Here is a 16062-nt window from a genome sequence, read left to right on the forward strand (position 1 = left end):
AACAGGCAGGAGAGGAGCCAAAATCTGGTAAATCAAATATTCTAATACCCAAATTCTTTTTTTTTTTTCATCCAAAAAGCTTTCACAGCAACACATTACGCACTACTGTGTATATCTTGGGCCGAGTTTCAATGCGATACCTTGCCTAAACTTTGCAAAGCTTAATATAGGCTCTGGAAGGATTATTTTAATATTCAAAGAATGTTTTATTATAGTTCTCTGTGTTAAAATTCAGCCTTACTAATTATAACAATAATTCGTAAGACCTGAAAGAGTAAGGAATTTCTTCATTATCAAGTTCATGTAGCTCTTTCTAGAGATGCCAAGTCTACTTTCCAGAAACACCAGCATTGTTTACGTTTTCTAAATTACTCTAATTTATGTATCTATTAAAGTTACTTCTCTTCCTGAATGCCTACTTTTGTTACTTCCATGTGTCAATAATACCTAACAAAGAGTATGGCTTTAAATCGTTGTTGGTTACATTTTTGGTCTCTGAGTCGAATGTACATATAATGAACACTTTGAACACCTTGGCGTGTGTGTGTGTGTGTGTGTGTGTGTGTGTGTGTGGTGAGAGAAAGAGAAGGAGGGAAAGAAGGGAGAGAGAACACGAATGCCCAGAACTAGTGAGAGAGCAAAAGCCCAGCTCCTCTGCCTGGCCCTCAGCTGCCCGCAGAGATCACATGGCCGATGTTTCTCCTTGGTGCCCGACTCCAGTGAAACTGTTTCCACAGGTTGCTCGGCCATGTGAGCTCTCAGAAACACTCTGAGGAGCAAGGGAGCGGGTGAGGAAGGTGTCAGCTCATTGTATCTCTACCTGGTCCTTCTAACTGCTCCAAGAGTTTCCCTAGTAAGACCCCAAGAGTCCTGACTGTTCTGCCTTTTGCTTATTCTCTCTTCCCAGTCTATACGGATCCAGGAAGGGTTTCTTGAACAAACCATTTCCTAGTATGCTTGGAGAAGAGAAATATTTAGCTAAAATGGAAAAAAAAGATTAAACCCTGCTCTTAAGGCTGTTTTTGCTCCTTTTTGCCTGGTATAAATACACATTTTTTTTAAATGAGCTATTTTTTTAAGCGTGTATTTATTTATTTATTTGTCAGAGAGAGAGAGAGGGGGAGAGAGAGAGAGCACAAGCAGGGAGAGCAGCAGGCAGAAGAAGAAGCAGACTCCCCACTGAGCAGGGAGCCTGATACAGGACTTGATCCCAGGACCCTAGGACCATGACCCGAGCCGAAGGCAGACGCTTAACCGACTGAGCCACCCAGGTGTCCCTAGATACACATTTTTAAAATAGCTCTCTCATTCTCTCTTTTCTTTTCTTTTTTTTTTTTTCTGAGACAATAAAGTATGTATTTGCTCCAAAACTGAAGCTGCTTTTCAGTAAGACTAAGATATAGTTAGAAATCATTTCAGGAAAATGTCCTCAGCTCCTTCTCCTCTAACCAGCAGCTAAATCCAGTATTTAGGAAAAATAAAAGTAATTTAAAATGTAAAGAATTCCATCACCCTAACTTAACCAGGATCAGCATTTACAATCAGCAACCTGATGGCTCAGTTGGAACATCATGAGACTCCTGACCTCAGGGTCATGAGTTCAAGCTCCACATTGCATGTAGAACTTACATAAAATGTAAAGAATTCCCTAAAAGAAAATAGGAAATAAAAATGATGAGTCTGGTCTCTAAAATTTGTTGCCATCATAAGCTGGCAGGTAAGATTTAGGGTAAAAGTAGGGTATATGGGTAAATTTTCACAAGGTTTAAACCATTTATATTTCTGTACTTTACAACCTAAAAATTAAAGTTATCATTAGATCAACCATGAGGGCATTCCATTGGAATGGAAGCATTCATAAATGATAGCACTAAAGATTTTTCTTAGTCTTGTGAAGCCATATCTTCCATACTTGAAGTGGTCTCCTTGGTGGTATGCCCAAGAGAAGTTCTACAAATACCAGTTGCTGCTGTATATGTGTGTGAATGTTCCCACATACACATACACACATGGTGCACATAAACACATGTGTACAAAATTTGTCCTAGATTTGATGCTGTTCCTGTCGGTGAGTTTACACCTGTATTTTCAAAGGTTATTACTATTACCTTTCCTGACAAGGACAAACTATGAGAAGAAATCATTTCCTGTATAAAGAAGGACATTTGATAGAAACACTTCATTAGCAAAATAAACCTACAAGTTCATTGATTCATGACACAAAAAATCATCCACCGAAGCTGATTCACTCTACCAGGAGATAAGAAACAGGATCAATGTTTTACAAAGGATATATCATAATGTTCAATTACCTCATGTCATAATTAAAACATACCGAGGTATAAAACTCCTTATTTCAGGGCTGACAGTCAGTATGACATTTTATGTCAAATAAGACAAAACCACCACAGAAGACATTAGGTTAAGAGAGGGAAAGTAGGGAGAAAAGAGACTTTCAATGTGAGAGCTCATACAAAAATGAAAAATAAAAAAGATAAAACTTTAAGAGCAATAAAAGGCAGAGGCACATGAGTCGGTGGGCCCTTTTGTGAAAGCAAGATGCCACCAGAGGGCAAGAGCCATAATCCTCCCTGCGGCTTCTTACGGACATGTTTCTCAGCGCGGTTGCTTTAGTGTTTTTCTTCTTGTTTGCCTTTCTTCTAAAATAATAAATGCATTCTTTTCAGTAAAAAAAATAATAAAATTACATCATGGGACATGTAGAAAACAGAGAAAAGAGACAATTACCCCTAATTCCATCACCCTAACTTAACCAGGATCAGCATTTGCTCTATCATCATATATTTTATATCTCTCTTTTTAATTTAACACGATGTTAGTCTTTGGAGAAGGGAACAGTAGTTCAACTGAGAGTAATAGCTATGAGCTGCTGCCAAATTTGAGGCTTTACACTATGTATTCAAATCGTACGCACTTTACCATACAAACATGGAAGCATATTATGTTATTTATAGAATAAACATGATTATGCAAATACAAATATACAGCATTCTCGCATGTTGTTTGGAAAAGTCGTGCTATGCCTTGAACTTGGATGTTCCACCACACGTATACACATTTCCAAGCAAATCTGGATATAGCTAGAGTGAACTTAACGCAGCTCAAAAAAGAAATTAATGAACAACCAACTCTAGAGACATACAAATGTGGTAGCTGAGAAAATAAGAGAAAGGGTCAAACTCTGGTTTATGAAGTGACAAGAAACATATGATAACACCACAAATCATAGCATTGGCTAAATAAAGGTCAACGTTCTAAAATAAATCTACACTCTTCAACATTAACGAGACAGTTAGTGCTTTTGTTGCTCTCATGGGATGACAGTCACCAACATTGGCCATAGTGTATCTATTAAATAGGGCTAGGCTAAAAACCAGTGTGAACCTGAGATTGATCTAACATCTGCCAGGCAGATGCAACCAGCTGTGGAGTACTCAGAGGTCCCATATACTAAGAAAATTTGAAAGTCAGCGTTCAAATTTATAGGAATAGCACAACAAGGATGCCTTTCATCGCGCCCAAAGTCATGAGGTTAAACATACGTCAGATATGATATCATAGGCTAAATTTATTAGAATACAGCAAAACTCTGCCCAAACCAGTGTAATCCCTCCAGACTATTGTAATGCTCTGTGTAAAGAAATTCATGTTCAATCACTTGTTTTCTTCACATTCTTATCAAGGAATTATTTCCTGGAATAATCTGGAATAAAATCGCATAAGTCTAAGCAAGGTGAAAAGTGTGGGATAGCACAAGTCCAGGAATCAGGCCATGGAGTCCCCAGTCCCTGTTCTGCTACCAACTAACTGGATGACTTGGGAAAAATAACTTAACATCTCTGGGCTTCAGTTCATTCACCTATACAATGAGAGCCTTGGACTAGACGATGTCTGAGGGTTTGGGCATCTCTGATTAAATCCTCAAGAGACTTAAGAAGTTATATAGGGCTTTCCACCCCCCAGGGAGAGTTTTATTCTAAGCGATCTGCACATCACCTTGGGCACTTATATTAGAAGTCAGGGAAGGGAAAAGAGACAAGATATTACCCAAATAAAAGAAATGTTTTTAATTTTAAAAATGAGACAGAAGAAGTATTAAGGAGGAAATCACAAATTCTTGGATTTCTTCAACAAATCCTAAAGACCATCTATGTATAAGGGTCCGTGCTAGCCCCTGGGATGAAGTGGTTACAAGGCTAAATAAAGGATCTCAGGACCATCCATAACTTGATTCTATCTGCTCAGGATGAGAATGCCTGGTTGAGCCTGAGGATTCCTGGGGACTCAGTAAAAGGGAAGGGGCTGCAAGAGATGCTGAGAGACCCTACGTCCCCCGAAATGTTCTGCAACCCAAAAGCAGGATGGTGACCTCCATCAGCATTTTTATCACAAATGGTACCCAGACCTCCAAGTGGAAAAGTAATGTTCCTGGTCGAGAAGGAGGGTTTTATGGAATGTGTGTGTAGTTACTTGTGTGCATGTATATGAGTGCATACTTCTACATGAGGGTACGTATGAGCATATGTGTGTGATAGGTGCCAATCTATGTGTGTAGTTTTGTGTGTGTGCCATATGCATTCAGTTCTATGTGAATGTTCATAATTACATGTGACAGTGTTTATGCATAAAAAATTGACATGAGCCTATGTAAAGTGTGTGTAGTTGTATGTGAGTTTATGGCATGCAAGTGAAAAGACTGGGAACTGAAAAGCTCAACGCCACAGATGTGATCAGAGTCGTGTGGCCAGCTTGGTTTACATAGGATCATGTCTTGTTGCAGACTTTTGTTCGCACGACTAATCCTCTTTTGTTTACAGTGGCACAGGGCTCATTCTTTTTTGGCTGACAGTCTGCCTTCTAAGCAAACAGGCAGGTGGGTGAAGTTGCAGGTGCAGGGGCAGCTAGTTATGAAATAATTGCACACACTCCCAGCCCCGGGTGATGGCCCCCATTGATGCACAACTCTCATCCTCAGGCAAGACTACAATTATGTCTTGAGAAATTCTCATAGACCAGCCACAGCTTGAGCAGGGAACACAGGAAGTACTAGAAAACCGGCCAACTTGATTCTTGTCTTTCTAAGTAAGAGAGGAGCTCCTCACATGACCACTATTTCTAACAAAGGTGGCATCCTTGGAGGCAGAGTCATAGTCTCTGCCACATATGTATATGGCAGACATATATTTTATATATATATCTTTACTAAACTATCATCTAGCTGAAACCAAGCCCCTGAATATTAAGAATGTTTCTCTGAATTAAAAATCAAAGAGAAAGTGTCCAATCCATTTATGTTTTAATCATAAATGAAGGTAGCAAACCAGAGTTGATGGCAGATACTACCAGCCAATCAGTCATGCCCATGACTCATCCTTTGTGCAGAGAGATTTTTTGCTGTGATATAATTCATCTCCCAAAATATCTAGTGTTGGTTAGCTGTGTTGTCATAACTGGACCATCTGGCTTCTCCCTTGCCCATTATTAGAAAACTGATCCAGAAATCCTCCAAATCAGTCTGGGAGTAATTTAAAGCAATACCCAAAGGAAGGAGAGTGAAAGCCTTTTATAACAAATTAATTGCCTGCCATTCAAGTTAACTGATGATCTTCAAAAGTTAAAGGAAACAAAACAACTAAGCATAAGCAAAATTTGAGGCGAGAACAGAATGGGAAAAAGTAGTCACAACGAATAGAACAAAACATTAATATCCGGGATACAAATAGAAATCACAGAAAGCAATAAGAGAAGACAAACAACCCAGAAGAAGGTGGGAGAGGCCAGGGGAGCAGCCAACCAGGATGCAGGTGATGAGGGGCAGGGCAGAGTCTATGGAGAATTTAAAAACAGTAATGAAACCAACTACTAGCCAGTCTGCCTTTTACCACCACCATGCACAGCAATCCTGAATGACACCAGTGCAAAGCTGTCCTCCCTTCCAGAGATGACACTCCCACCATGTATTCCCCATTTACATACCACTGGCATGAGATACGATGGACAGTTCATAGAAAAAGAAATGCAAATGACCAAAACACACAAGGCCAATAAAAAGAAAGGAGCTATTCTATCACGTTTGCCCATTAGACTGACAAAAAATTTAAATATTCATAATATTCCATTTTAGCAAGGCTGAGGAGCAAATGGATACACTCAAAAACTGTTGGTACAGGGGCACCTGGGTGGCTCAGTCGTTAAGCGTCTGCCTTCAGCTCAGGTCATGATCCCAGGGTCCTGGGACTGAGCCCCAAGTTGGGCTTCCTCGCTCAGTGGGGAGTCTGTTTCTCCCTCCCCCCTCTCCCTGCTCATGCTCTCACTCTCTCAAATATTAATAAAATCTTTTTTAAAAAATTGTTGGTAAAATATTGGGTCATCCGTCTTTTTCTTGTTCTTTTGTAGGAGTTCTCTGGAAGGGCAATTTGGCAGTATGTACTCAATTTTTCTAATGTGCAAAAATAAACCTTATTTGGCAAAGAACAGACATATTCTGTTCTTTGAGCGTAAGCAAGAGCCTACGCTCATTTTTTCCTTGGAGGAAGCCCTGTGCCCCTGATACATATAATCCGGATGGGGCCAACAATCACAGAGTCCTAACCCCCCAACCCAGGCCTGGCCTCAGGGCTGGGCCTAAAGCAACAGAATACTTGATAGGGTATTTACTTCAGCCAGTGGCAGCTCCAGGATTTCCCGCATGAAAGAGGGGCAGGAGGCCATGTGACTTGTCTTGAAGCTGCACTTGCTGCATGGCAGCCACACTCTTTTGACTCATATGTTATCTTGGTGCTTGTGGGAACTGAAACCCCTCCAACCCAGCGTGTCTAAATTCACCACAGAGGGTCCAGTTTAATCGAACAGTTGGTTCTTTCTGTTGGAATTCTGCTGCCCACATGGAGATGGCCTGTGTGCGGGATAAAGTCCAGAGGGAATGAATGGAGTCGAAAGATGAGGAGAAACACCAGCCCAGTAACACTGTTTGGGCCCTGGATCCAGTTGGTCTTTTCAGATCAAATAGTTTTCCTTTTTGTTAAGAGGACGTGAGTCAGGTTGCTGTCATTCTCAATCAAAGAGCTCTGAGTCACAAAGATGAGAACAAGTTCAAATAGGTGAAGTGTGGCACACCAAGAAGGAAAGAGCTTAAAATTGTAATAACTGAATGTATATCGAAATGTTTTAAAAATCTCATTTTTCACTGTAAGTTTTCAGCTTCTCTTTAGAAGGTTTTTATCGCAAAAACAATGAACTAGTACAACGTAAATTCTTCCATGTAACCCACCACCCAGGTCAAGAAATAGAACACCGGCCAGCATTTTAGAAGCCCCTTCCCTTCTCGATTGCTACCCGCACCTTCTTCTCCGAGGAAACCACTTCCCTGATGAATAACAACGTGGATTTGTTTCTGCCTCTGTGTATGTGTGTGCATGTGTGTGTGTTGTTTTGTTTTGTACTTTATAAAAGTATTATTTTGTGTCTGCCTCCTTTTTTGCTCAAACTGTGTCCGCGAGCTTCATCCATGTTACGCTGGTAGGAGTAGTTCATTCATTTTCATTGTCAATAGTAATCACTTGTAGGACTACACCACAATTTATCTATCTGTCCTAATGTTCACTGACATTCAAATTGTTTCAAGTTATTGGCTACTACAAATAATGTTGCTGTGACATTTCCAAAGTGTATACTTTGAGAAATTGTGCGGTTATACGGCATATACCAAGTAGTTTTCCAAAGAGATTGTACTAATTGTTTCAACTACCAGTGCATGGGAGTTCCAGTTGCTCCTTGTCCTCTTCCTGGGATCATCAGCCATTTTAACTTTAGCTAGTTGGGTGTGTGCAGTATCTCACTGTAGCTTTAATTTGCCTTTCCTGGATAACTAATGAGGTTGAGCCATCTTTTCTTAAAGTTATTGGCCAAGTGGGGAGATCCTCTTTTGTGATACACACATTCATGATTCCCCCCCCCCTTTTTTTTTCATATTGAGTCATCTGGTTTTTTTCTTGTTCATTTGTAGAGTTCTTTATACTTCTAGAAAGACTTTATTAATTAATGTAATGACAAATTCTTCTACTCTGTGGCTCTGTGGCTTTTATTCTCATAATGATACAATTTGATAAACAGATTTTGTCGATTTAATGATGTCTAATTTATCTATCTTTACCTTTTTGACAAATACATGTGTTTGCTGCTTAAGAAATCCTTGTCAACCTCAAAATTATGAAGCTGTTCTTTCACGTTATCTTCTAGAAGCTCTATTCTCTTACCTTTTACATTTAGATCTACAATCTACCCAAAATTAATTTTTGAGGAGAAAGTGACAGAGGGTCAGATTAATTTTTTTCTAAATGGATAGGCCATTCATCAAGCACCACTTATTTAAGCAAAAAATTTTCCTCCACTGCTTTTTTAATGCTCTCTTAGTCATAAACCAAACATCCATTTGTGGGTAGGTCTTTTTCTAGACTCTCCATTCTGTTCCACTGATTTATTTGTTTATCCTTGCACCAATACATTGTTTTAATTACTGTAGCTCTTTTTAAATTTAAATTCAGTTGATTAACATATAGTGTATTATTAGTTTCAGAGGTAGAGTACTGTAGCTTTATAATAAGTCTTTCTAGGCAATAATCCAGGTCTTCTACTTTGTTGTTCTTCAAGGTAGTGTTGGCTATTCTTAAACTTTTTATTTCCATGTGTAATATAGAACCAGTTTATCAATCTACACACACACACACACACACACACACGCTGGGATTTTCATGAGGATTGGATTTAATCAAAAAATCAGTTTGGGAAGAATTGATATTTTTCTAATATTGAGTTTTCCAATCCATGAACATGGTAAAGATGTCCACTTATTTATTTTCTTTGATTATTTTTCAGTAATATTTTATCATTCTCTGGTGTGTTTGCTCATTTTCCATTAGGTTTAATTTGGTGTTTTGTGATGATATTTAAAATGGCATTTATTTAAAATGTTGCGTTAACTTTGAAATAAACTCAACATGGTCATGAAGTAATACCCTTTCACATTATTGGATTTGGTTTGCTTATATTTTGTTTAGGATTTTTGCATCTATGTTCATGAAAGAGGTTAATTTTAATTAATCTTAATTCTCTTATAATGTCCTTGTCATTATGAGTTGGGAAGTTTCCTTACTTTTCTATTCTTTGGGAGAATTTGAGTATGGTAAATGTTCTTCTTTCCTTAAATGTTTAAAAGAATTCTTTGGTTTTAAGCTATCTGTGATTTAAGTTAGAGATTTAATTTTCTTTAATAGATTTGCCCATTTTTTGTATCAGTTATTGGGTGCTGTATTTTTTCAAGAAATTAATCCATTGCATCTAAATTTTCAAATTTATTGGCACAAATTATTCAGGATATCCTTTTAAATTTTTTTAAATTCTGCAGTATCTATAGTATTTGTTACTTCTGATGGTGGTAATTTATGACTTCTCTCCATGTCTTTTATTAGTCTTACCCGAGTGTTATTAATTATAGTACAGCGTTCACAGAACCAACTATTGGCTTTTGGTTTTATCTGCTTTACTTTCTCTGTTGTACATTTTGTTTTCTGTTTCATTGATTTGTGTCAATTTCATGATGTTTAATTGGCTGTTCTTTTTCTAACTCCTTGAGATAGATGTTTAGATCACCAATTTTCTTCCTTTCTTCTTTTCTAACATATGTATTTAAAACTACCTACAAATGGCTTTTCAACTGCATCCCACAAGTTTTGATCTATTGTGTTTATTACCATTCAACATATTTCCTAATTTCCACTATTTTTTCTCTGACATGTTTAAAGGTATATTGATTCATTTCTAAACAGAAAACTTTCTATTTATCTTTACTTTTGAATTAGTAGCTTAATTCTGCTATGATCATAAACCATATTCTAAGTGATTTAATTTATTTGAAATTTGTTGAAACTTTATAGCCCAGCATATGGTCAATTTTGGCAAATGTTCCATGCAGTTGTTGAGTGCAATGTTCTATATAGACCAAATAGGTCAGTTTTACTGATCATGTTGTTCAAAGATTCATCCTGTTTGATTAACTTACTGATTTTTAGATCACTAGTTCTATTGGTTACTGAGAGAAGTGTGCTAAAATATCCTACTATAATTGCATTTTTTTTAAGTTTTTATTTAATATAATTACATATTTTTATATTTCTCCAGTTTGTTCTTCAAGTATTGCCCTGTATCTTACTAGGTGTATGATTATGATATCCTTATGTTGGAATGACCATTTCATTATTATGAAATATATTTTTTTAACTTTAGTAATGTTTGTTGCATTAAAGTCTACTTTGATACATAAGTAACTGAACTTTCAATTGGTTAATATATACATGCTATATCTTTTTCCATCCTTTCATTTTCAACCTTCCTGAATTCTTATAATTTGCACCATGCACTTATGTACAACATTGATTTGAGTCTTGTTTTGGTTTGGTTTTTTGTTGGTTTATTTTGTTTTGTTCAATCTGACAATTTTTGTCTTTTATTTTTTTGTTTTGTTTTTTTTAATTTTATTTTATTATGTTATGTTAATTACCATACATTACATCATTAGTTTTTGATGTAGTGTTCCATGATTCATTGTTTGCATATAACACCCAGTGCTCCATTCAATACGTGCCCTCTTTAATACATATCACCAGGCTAACCCATCCCTCACCCCCCAATTTTTGTCTTTTAAAGATAATTTTTTATACCTTTACATATAATGGCATAACTGCTATATATAAATTTAAACTCACTATCTTGCTATTTGTTTTAAATTTGTTCCATCTGCTTTGTGTTTCTTCTCCCCCCCCCCTTTCTTTTCATATCTTCTTTTGGACTATGAATGTTTATTATTTTTATTATCCCATTTCCCCCCTTGCTTAACTATTTTTAATTATTCAATCTTTCATTATGCTTTTAGTGGTTACCATGGAAATTTCAACACTTACCTTTAACTTCGTCAAGTCTAATGACTAGTATTTCATTACCATTTCCTGGCCAAAGCAAAACCTTAGTACATTTAACTCCATCCAGTCCCTTTCTATGTCCTCTGACTCATCTTCCAGTTTATGATCTCTCTCTTCAACTATATCTAAGCATTGTTAAACCACTCCCTTGAGTTCTTAATTATAGATTTTAGATATGAATGTTCAAGTTTAGATATTCCATTCAATTTGTTATAGTTTCCTGTGCAATTCTCTATCTCATCATTTAAATTCTTGAACATACCAATCACAATTATTTTAATGTCCTTGCCTGATCATTGCAATATCTGGATCTCTCCAGCGTTTCCTCCCCTCAGTTTTCAATAATTTTGCCTTGAGAGATACTGGATGATTTATGTTTGGATACAGGGCATTTTCTATTAAAAATTTTTGAAAAATAAAGCTCTGGATAGTGTCATCTTCCTGAAGGGAGCTTATTTTTGCCTCTAACAGGCAGTTAAGGTGGCACAGATCACCTCATCCGACCGTAAACTGAAGTGGTTTGAAGTTGAACTTCTGCCTTTTTAAAGAGTCATCTATTTCTTATGGCTTGTGGTGTAGTCATTTCAGGGTCCCAACCAAAAGCCTGGAGCATTTGCCAGGGCCCTAAATCATTGGCTGATGCTCAACTCTAATTTTTGTTTCTGATACTTCATAAAACTGCAGGACGCTTTACTTAGCTTCTTAGCCTCTCACCCACAGCTTGGATATTTGCAAGTGCCTGGAAGGAAAAACCAATCTCAATGTCACTTCATTTCTCTGGGGGTTTTGTTTGGTTGGTTGTTGTTGCTGCTGCTGTTGTTGTTGTTTTCCTTTTCTTGAGGACCTTTCCCCTCAAAATTTTGTTCCCCAGGTAGCTCTCCAATGCCTTCAAACAGGTGTTATATGCATTTTCCCCAGTGTTTCTAGTTGTTCTTGGAGGGAAGGTCACCCTGCAACAGGTGATTCCACCTTTAACAGAAGTAGAAATCCCACCCAGCTTGTCTTCTGAGCATCAATTTCATTTTCTTGAGATTCTGGAGATTCATCATATTTCCTTTGAGCTCTCAAATTAAATTGATTCCTGATTTCTTTGTCTCCTTCGAGTTTCTGTTTCTTGTAAGAACCAACCATGAGGGATCCGTTTTGTTGTCTTAGCTAATATTTTGACCTTTATTATTATATAATGAAAATACTAAAGATCAACCATGGTTTGAAGTGAGAAAAATAAGTTTTAACCCATGTGCCAGAGATCTGAGGCCACAGCTGATCCAGCAGGAAAGTGTGCCTTGAGAAATTAATGATGCCCCCCTGCCCCCCCACCCCCCGCAGACAGTGGTGGTGACAGTGTATGTGCCAGGCATTTGTCAGACAATCCACTTGTGGATTTATCTCTCTGAGAAGTTGCTTTGTATCCACTTAAATTTTAAAGAGATTCAGCTGGTGCCTCTCTCTAACAGTGGGTAAGGATTTGCTAACATGAAATATATTCCTCCCATAAACTAAGAGACTAGCAACAACCAAATCCCAATGACTCGGGGTTTCCCATCACTTTGTATAAGAGTTTAATAGGTTTGAATTAGAGAGAAGTGGGGAGGGAGAACATTGTTGGTTGTCTTAGTCCATTCAGCCTGCTATAAAAATTATCACAGACTGAGTGGCTTATAAACAACAGAAATTTATTTCTCATACTTCCGGAGGCTGGGAAGTCTAAGATCAAGGTGCCGACAGATTCAGTGTCTGCTCAGAGCCTGCTTCCTGGTGCATAGATGGCTGTCTTCTCACTGTATGGTGGAAGGGGCAAGAAAGCTCTCCCGAGCCTCTTTTCTAAGAGCAGGAATTACATTCATGAGGGCTCCACCCTTATGACCTAATCACCTCCCAAAGGCCCCACCTCCTAAGACCACCGCACTGAAGGTGAGGATCTCACATAGGAATTTTCGGGGAACACAGTCCATAACATTGGTTGGAACTCAGCTGTCAGAAAACAGAAGATAATTATGGTGGCCATATTTCCTAAACCCCAAGTAGAGGCACCGTCTGACAAGAGCTAATACTCTTCTACCAGCAATAAGACAGAACATTAGAAATCAAGACTGATGGGGAGAAGCCAGCACAAAGATATTAAAAGTACAATTCTGTCAGTGGTACAAGATATTCTTGATTTTCACTAACTGGGTTCCAAGATGAGGCTTTAGAGAGGTGGCCATTTTAGATGAAATTTTCCAGAGCCGTTCTGGAAGGGAAGGGCCTTCCCCGGGGTCTGGCCTCGGCCTCCAAGCTGCTCCCAGACCCGACTGTCTGCAGGGAAGCATATAACTGACTCCTAACCGGCTTCTTCCAGCCAGTGGCTTTGCCAGTCAGCTTCCAGAGGCCTTCACTCGGAAACTGCCTGCGAGCAGGGACAGACGGCAGCATCTGCCACCGCACCGATTATGGGTCTGTACTGCTGCTGGCCCCCAGGAGCGGCTTCGAGGTGACGATGTGCATGCCTGTTTGCCCAAACCCTCAGCCTCCGAGCGGCGGCCAGCTTCGGCACAGAGAGAACGGGAGTGCCACCTACTGGAGCACTGGGGATGAAGCCAGCCTCACGGCCAGCCCAGGCCTGTGTGTCACCCAGCAACCGGACTAAAAACCACCTTTGTATGGCGATTAAGTAGGCCTCGTCTTCTGCCAACTTTAGTGACTGTTGACCGCAGTTAGGCTGAGAAAGTCTCAAGGAAGTTTATTCTGCTCTGAACAAACGAAACCGAACTGCAGTTGGGATCCAGGCTGTGTTCCACTTCAGTGAGAAGTGGGCGAGCCAGCAAATGCAGAGTTTAACCCAGAACACAGTTATTAGGTACTTAACCCCGTCCTGGACACTGGTGAGACACCACGATAGAAGGATGAATGGCCTGCACTAAGCAAACAATGCAAAGATGAAGAACCTATATCTGCATTCTACGACTGACAGAATACACTCAAGAAATCCAGCCAGAATTTATTCCACAGAGACTCTCAAAGCATGGAATTTGGGGGATCTGAACTTTCCATTTTTCCCTAAGTTCTGTGGCCCTTGTCACAAAGCTTAGATTAAGAAGTCATGATGACTTATTGTTGTTGGGCTTTTTGAGTCATCAGTTAACACATGATGTATTTGGAATTTTGTTCTCAAAACAGCTGCTTTGCAGACGCCCTAAGCATCCTCTTGGCTTGCTCTCATAAAATCTTGCCAGGACAACTCTCCAAGGGCTAAATCCTTTCCCTGTATTCACAAACTCTTCTATATGTGTCAACAGCACATTTCTGACAATGATCAATAAAATACATTTGTCGATATTTTTAATGTCTAATGACATCAGAAATCTTACTTGAAATACATGCATACGTACTTACAGAAGTTAGTAAATAAACACCCTAGTCAGTCAAGAACCCAACGCAGTGACTAGGTCACACGTGCGCAGCTGAGCGGCGAAACTGAACCCCCGAGGGGCCCCTCCCCCATTGCGAGACTCCTGTACTTCAGCCATTGTGTATGACCACCCTCCAAGCGTATTTTAATGAGCTGTAGAGGTGTGCCTCCTCCATTAAGAGGAGATCAGGTAAATATAAATGACAGGAAATGGGCAAAGGACTGCCACACTGGATGCAAGATATATACATTTATGGCAGAATGCAATATTCACAGACTAAAATTTTTTAAGCTACTACTGTGAGAATTATATTTGAGGCCCTGCTAAAGTTTCTGGCATTTTACTCTCATTTTACTCTTGAATACATAATATGTTCTGTATTAAGTATTTATGTTAGCACATCTCTCACCCATAAATAATCAACATATTTCCCACCTACCCAGTCATTCAGCTGCTGTCCTGATAGACTTTTTTCTTTTTTTTTTTTATTTAAAGATTTTTATTTATTTTTTGACAGAGAGAGAGACAGCAGAGAGGGAACACAAGCAGGGGGAGTGGGAGAGGGAGAAGCAGGCTTCCCGCCGAGCAGGGAGCCCGATGCAGGGCTCGATCCCAGGACCCCGGGACCACGACCTGAGCCGAAGGCAGACGCTAAACGACTGAGCCACCCAGGCGCCCCCCTGATAGACTTTTCTTACATGTCTTATTCTTTAGTTCTCACAATTCGGTTCAAAGGGGGCTCCTAGAACTGCTGTTGACCACTACAAATCTGTATTTGGACATAAAGTGAGCTGCTGGGGGACAGGCACACAACTCCCTGTGCATCCCTCAGAACCTTCCACAAAGCTCTAAGGCCACGGCAGCCCTCATTCCTGTCAGAATATCTGTGCTGTTCTGAGGAAGGGCCTCGTAGTTTATGTCATGTTCCTGAGGTACACAGACCGCTGAGCACTGGGCAGGACACAGAAGCTGATTCTTGACTTTCGTCCACCTCATCTTCCCTCCATTCCTCTCCATCCTGCCTGTCCCTTGCACTCAGCAAGAAGCTATTCGCTGTCACCTGACCAAGGCACAAATACTCAAGCCTTGGGGGATAGCCTTGGTGAAAATGAACAGGAAATGACACAAAATAAAATAAAATAAAATAAAATAATCATAGACGCTGATATGGGCAGGAACCTCAAAATGCCAATTCAATCTCTGATCTTACTCAGAGCCTCGGGCCCTCTATACTCCCTGGCAAAAGGTCATCAACACTTTAAAACACTTTAGTGATGGGAACTTCCTCCAAAGCAGCTGACTTGATGTTTAGATGATTCTCCGTTATATCAGCCAGAATACGATGTAATAACAGCCTACATTTGTTAGATATTCTGTTTTGTATGTACAATAGTTTATTCTCCTTGGCAATGCTGTGAGGAAGATACTAGTATTATCCTGCTCTGCACATGAGGGACCGAGGCTTAGAGAGGTCAAGAGGCCTGCCCAGGGTCATCCAACAAGCAAGAAATGATGCAAGATTTGAACACAGGTGGTCTGACTCCAGAAGCTCTCTAAATTATGGGTTCTGCATAGCATAATGATTCCCAGCTCCTCTAACTTCCACTAGTGGTCCTCGGTTTACCCCCTTGGGCCACAGGAGCATCTAATTTCTCTTCCACATGTACTGGCTCTTC

This window comes from Neomonachus schauinslandi, chromosome 8 (genome assembly GCF_002201575.2).
Source record: "Neomonachus schauinslandi chromosome 8, ASM220157v2, whole genome shotgun sequence".
NCBI lineage: Eukaryota > Metazoa > Chordata > Mammalia > Carnivora > Phocidae > Neomonachus > Neomonachus schauinslandi.